The sequence below is a fragment of the Pleurodeles waltl genome, chromosome 1_2 (assembly GCF_031143425.1).
Source record: "Pleurodeles waltl isolate 20211129_DDA chromosome 1_2, aPleWal1.hap1.20221129, whole genome shotgun sequence".
NCBI classification, from domain to species: domain Eukaryota; kingdom Metazoa; phylum Chordata; class Amphibia; order Caudata; family Salamandridae; genus Pleurodeles; species Pleurodeles waltl.
In genome coordinates, this window is record NC_090437.1 from 227,934,722 (window position 1) to 227,940,721 (window position 6,000).

General features: G+C 54.3%; 1 protein-coding gene across 10 annotated transcripts in view; it reads right to left on the minus strand.

Moving 5' to 3' along the window:
• The window catches only part of ADGRL3 (adhesion G protein-coupled receptor L3), a 1,158,007-nt gene extending 1,152,569 nt beyond the window's left edge, over window positions 1-5,438 (minus strand). For 9 of the 10 annotated variants that reach the window (XM_069237928.1, XM_069237906.1, XM_069237923.1 and 6 more), the window contains exon 1: window positions 4,877-5,438. The gene's annotated coding sequence lies outside the window, so the exon portion shown is untranslated. The remainder of the gene's footprint in view (window positions 1-4,876) is intronic. The other variant, XM_069237885.1, reaches the window with a different exon arrangement.
• Between the last annotated feature and the right edge of the window lie 562 nt (window positions 5,439-6,000).

Genomic DNA, 6,000 nt, shown 5'->3' on the forward strand with positions numbered 1-6,000 from the left:
GCTCCCGCGTCCAGGCTGCAGGTGCAACCCAACTCCGGCGAAGCCCCCACATGGCTCCCTCCCTGAGACCAACAAGGCCGCTGCCTAGCCTCAATTAGCGCGTCAAACCCAGGGGTAGGTGAAGGGCGTGTGTTTGAGGACAGTGTCGCTTGTTGCAAGGAGGTGGGGAACTGCGGGACGCCTTTCTAGACAGAGCCACCCCCGAGCCCCCCTCTCATCTCCTCGTCCCCCTGGCCGAACACACAGGAGACCTCCTGCGCCGCCCCTTACAGACATCCATTATTCAGCATGGGTCTCATTTAATAAATGTCTGCTCGCAGTCTCTAAACAAACTTCATTTCCGAGCACTGCTATCTGCGGCCCAGCGGGCTCCTCCCGCCAGATAAGATCACACATTTAATCAAGCGCTCCACGCGCACAAGAGAAAATGAAGGAAAATCGCAGCAAAAGTTTGCTTTTAAACTGCCAACCTAATGGATGAAGAGCTCGGATACCCGCGGCATAGTAATGTCCTGGTTTCGCTCTTTTAAATTCGGGGTGGAGGTGGCCCTGATTTCCTCAAACATGCCCAAAACAATCTCTAACAAGAAGAAACACAATTTCTACCATGAATGTATGGAGTCGAAGAGAGAGGTTGTTTGGTGCACCAATTATAGTGCGAGAATTCGACAAGCACACAAATGTATACTCTTATAAAATTCCACGAATTTTACCACCAAGCGGCACAATAAACCGACAATCAATTACTAAAACGACACAAATGTGGAATGAGGATGCAGTCATGGAGCCCATGACACTGCAGTGACCCCCAGGGTCGCACTGGCCTATAGGGCAATTAAGTATTGTCTGGCGTGGTGGTATGGCAGTTAGTTTATGGGCAGATTTTTTGGTTGTTAGTGGGTCTGTATAATGAACTGTCGGGCACGTTTTTATTGTTGACTTCCCTGATATTAAAACAAGCATTGACTGAAGCAAACTCAAATCCATGCATTCCCATACATCCCAAACACCTATGCAGCTTGCCTTTACAAGCTAAAGGCCGCCTCAGTTTGCAAACATGGGCAACTTCCCCAGCTAATTTACTAACGGGGGAGGGGCTTTTATTTTTGTACCCTGCCTATTTTCTGTCCCAGTCGAACCCTAGTGATGCACTACATTTTAGGTGCTAGTGATGGGCTGGCGTCATGGCACGTGCCACACTGTCTTCTAGGTGCTGTAAAACACACACATCCGAAATATTTGTTAACTTCGACCTGTTTGTGAACGACAGCTCAAAACATAAATAATAGTCTTCTAAAGCAGGACGGAGTGCATCCTACCACAGACGCCGCTGCAAAACTCGGCACCATAAAAAACCGCTCACGTGAGTCAAAGCTCCCCCTTCCAATTCGTGCTAAGAAGTCTCCCTCCTGGGAGGGTGGCTGGGGGAGTTTGTCTCTGTTTATTTCTTAGAGCGGCTTTTGAGAGGAGAACGAGGGGTGGAGGGGCTACCATGGTCAGCTGTCAGTGAAATGCCTCTTAGTATTCAGGTTACCCACCCGAGCAGAACAAGAGGGCGGAGGGAGACGAAGACTGGGAGAGGAACTACACCCTCCCCCACCCCCCCCCCCCCTTCCCGTATTAAACCAACACACAATACTTTGCAGGGGCTGGACACGTCCCCACCTAGGAAGGGGGCATCGTTTCCAGGGAATGCTCCTAGGCCCCTCCAATGGAGGTTCGGAGCCATGTCTGCGTGTGTGAAAAAAGTACCCCATCCGTGCCCCCTCCCCACTCCAAGAACCAACGATCTAGACACCTGTGTTTACAACACAGGGCGGGAGAGGCAACCACCCATTCAAAACAGCAATCAGCTACCAGCAGCGCTCGGGAGAGGATATTAAGCGCTGCACAGGTATGATGCAGGGGTCGACGGTACCCTTGGTTAGCCCAGCCATGTTTTGTTGTCACCCAACAGGGATAAGAAACCACCACAGAGCCAAAGACTGATTCACTTGACACTTAGCTTTGCGTACCGCAAGCGAACAAACCACCGCGTTGATGTGAATATTAGCAGAAATGTAATGTTCTCATGGCTAACTGTTAATGTTAACATGCCCGTGCACTGCAGAGGAGCCTGGGTAAGCCACATAACGTCATCTCAAATGATGAGCGCGTGTGTAAACCCGCAATTATTTCACAGCAACTACTAATGACCGAAAAATGCACAACAAGGCGACGAACCCACTTGCCAAAGCCCCGCACCCGGGCAGGAAATCACAGAGGTTTGAGCTCAGCAAGCTGGCACCGAGAAGAGAAATGTATCCAGTGCCCGGCGCTAAGGAGGGAGCGGGGCTGCAGCCAGCACAATGGGCTCCCAGGCAACATCCAGCGAGCGAGCAGGGTGATCTCAGACAATTCATTAGCGGGGCTAATGAGAGATGGGCCACGTCGCTCTCTTCCAGGACCCAGGGACCCTGGGCTCATTTTACACATTTTACATTACGCGCAGTAAGTAAATACATGCATCACCAGAAATTACACAGTTGTTCTTCCCTCCCCCAGGCGGTCTCCCGCTCTCTCTTTGAAGCAAGCACACTCGCCGGGCGAAGCCTGACTGAAGCATTTAGCTGTCATGTGGTGAAACTATGTATTCGCAAGAAACACCACTTTCCCATTATGATGACGGAGCGCGTAATCTGAAGTGTGAGTTAGGTAGGATGAGGGCCATGCACCCCCCTCCTCACAAAAACCACCACTACCCTCCTGGCGTCATGCTTCTCACAAGCCAACTAACTGATGGGACGAGTCGTCCTAGTCCTCCATATCACAGTTCCTCAATGCGACACAAATCTCTCCTAATCTAATATAGTGTTTTTTTTTCTCCTCTCTATTCTTTCTCCCTCTCGTGTTAAACCATCTAATATTTCCATATCCGTCTGCACGAGCAGGTGAGTTATGCCTACAAAAACACAACGTGGCATCCTCTATGGAGACCAAGTGCCACTGGGTTACATATCCGGGCTGGAGGCAGAAACTCAGTACCGGGTCTTTACAAAAGCAAAGCAGGGTCTGCCCACCGGGGCCAGGGCCGAGAGCACATGCTATGCGCAGCTTATTCCTATAGGCACTGTACGGCGAGCTGGTGTAATGGCTGTGCCAACGGGCAACGGAGATACTTCAAGCCAGGCAAAAACAAGTAGCCAGAAACGAGTGCCCGCAAACTCTCCCTCCATTAAACAGGTGTTGCTCTGACATCAACTACACATCAGAGCTCAGGGGCGTTCCTGCGACATGGCAGGTGAATCACTCTGCCAGCTCTTGCAGGTGGGTACCACGACACAAACATGGCATGCACGAGAAACCGTTGTACCAAGGACGACACGCGCTGTCAGCAAAGGGGTAGGTTGCACTCCTCAGTCAACACGCACACCAGTTCCTCGTACTCCAGAGACCACTGAACGGCCCATTCATCTTTCCACCTTTGGGGTTCCTCACGAACAAATCACACACAAAGGCGGCGAGAGAAGGAATTCGCGAGTAACAATGCCACATGCTACTAAATTAGCCAGCTCATTAAAGCCCCCACTGGTCCATTCTTTGAATGCGTGCAGACCTCACACCATCACTAGAGGCGGGCAATGTCTCCGACCGGAGGAGACGGCCCCCAATGCATTCACCACCGTGTTGCTCTGTGCCACCAAGCCCCAAAGGCATTTTGGAGCACACTACTGCAGCCATGTCGGAGAGGGGGTGACAGTCGCACCAGACACGTCCAGCCAGGACCACGGTGCATGTGGCGGGTAATGCAGAGCAGAGACGCTGTGTTTTCAGCCAGGCTCAAGAGGAGAGGACAGGCTGATGTGCCACAACCGCGCTGAAGTTACACCTGCCCCCGACTGCACATCACCTTTGGAAAACAAGAGCCATGCTTGCTCTTTCTGCGGCTGCTCTTCAACCTCCGTCTCCTTGAGCTGCAATTTCTGACACAACTCCCTCACCTTCTTTCCGGGAGACTTCTGACCCATCCCCCCAGCAACCACTCTACTGTTGCAAACCGACGCTAGGGTGCAAGCAAAACGAAAATGAACAAGCTCGGCAACCCCAAATAAAACAGCGCAGCAAACTGAACGTGGGTCTCCAAATTGTACAGCCACATTGGAAGGGCGAGCAGCCTCTGCCCTGCCAAGCCCAGAATGTCAAAAGACTGTTGACAGGCAGAAGACATGGCCTCCCACTGCCTTTCTGGTGGCATTCTGGGGCGCTTTAACAAGCATTTAAATGCGCCCTATTCCTCAGTACAAGATAGCATCTGCTTCCCGCCCAGTCGTACAATTGGAAATGGAGAGGTTGGAGGCGAAGCCGCCCCCCACCACCACAGACGACGAGACATGACAGCAGATTACCTGAACCCCTCACAGTTTTACCAAACACATAATACCAAACCTCTCTTTTAAAGATGCACAGGAGGAAGACCGGGAGCGAACATGTGTAGCAGAATGAGATTAAATAAGCAGGGTGTGTTTTTGACGGCGAGGGTGGGGAGAGTTGTGGAATTTCACAGCACGCTGGGGCAGCAAACAGTGCAGCGGGGTAGATGGCAGCGCAGCCACAGTGCATCGCCCCCTCTCCGCGGCCAGTGCACCTGTGCTGTCCGTGAACGGTTCACTCGTGGGCAGCACACTGAGCATCTGCCCCTCGCGGGGGTGGGGGGAGAGGGTTGTGCAGACCCAGGCATAAGGCGGGCTTCTGTCGCCCGCAGCTGCCCCCGAAGGACCCCATCTCCATCCATGCCAGCGGGAGCAGTTGGCCGAGGCGCACACAGCCCCCGAGAACCGCCTGATCGGGGGCCGCGCCGAGGGACCTGCCCCGCCGCCGGGCGCTCCTGCATCGTTACCTGCTGGGCATCCGCCTCCTCGGTCCAGGTCCCCTCCACGGGAAGAAGCTCGGTCCCGGGCGCCTCCAGGAGAAACAACGCGAGCCAGAATCCACAGCTCAGAAGCAAAAACCACCAAAAGAGCTGAGCCCCCGATCCGGGTGCGGCGCTCAGGCACGGGGCAGCGCTAGCTGTGCGCCCGCAGCAGCATCCTCTCTCTCCAGCAGCCTCAGCTCGGGAGCCCCGGGGGCGGGGTGGGGGCGCGCTGCTGTCCGCCGCGGCTCATCCTCGCAGCATCCTCGGCGGCACCTGCGGCTGCTCCCGGCTCTGCTGCTCCTCCGGCCCGCGGTGCCTCCTCCGGCTCTCACAGGCTGCGGGCCATGGCTGAGTGCGGGCTGCTCCAGGTGGGGTGCTGGGCGCCGGGGCAGGTGCGGTGGAGCTGGAGACCGGGCGGGTGGCAGGAGTGATGCGACCACAGGGGCACAGTCGGAGCCGGGGTGCTCGTGCACGGAAGGCTGCGGCCGGGTGCGCGCGCGGAGCGAGCAGAGCAGACCTGGCGCGCACTGGCACCTCAGGAGCGGGCACGCGCAGAAGGAGGGGGGCGAGGAGGGACCGGGGCTGCTGACGCAGGAGGAGGAGCCGTGCCAGCGCGTGCCCGATGAGAGGGGATGCGGGGCTTCAGGCTGAATGGGGCACGCTTCGTCAGGGGGGCAATGGAGCCACCAGCTGTGCACTGCCTCCTACCCCAGGCGGTAACTACCGTGACCCACAACTGTAGACCCTTTAGAAAAGGAAGGCCGTTTTGCCACAAGCTTATATCAGAGAATGGCGCCCTCTGAACTTCCAGGGTTGATTCATGTGTTTTTTAACAAACAACATTAAAAAAACTTTCGAAATTCAAAAACGTGCAGTACTCACTTTTTGCAAGACAGAGCCACCCAGCCTTGTCTCATTTATGTGTGCAGACTATTGCTGTTTCAAATGGAGGCAGCCCCAGTTTTAATTACTAATACAGTAATTTATTATTACTTGTTAATCTTCCAAAACACCCCAGTCCTACACTAAGCAAATGGGGGGAAATATACCCCTCACTCACCGTATTCTACGAAATAATCCCTTGTTCTTGTGTTAGAGGGTTGTGTGGT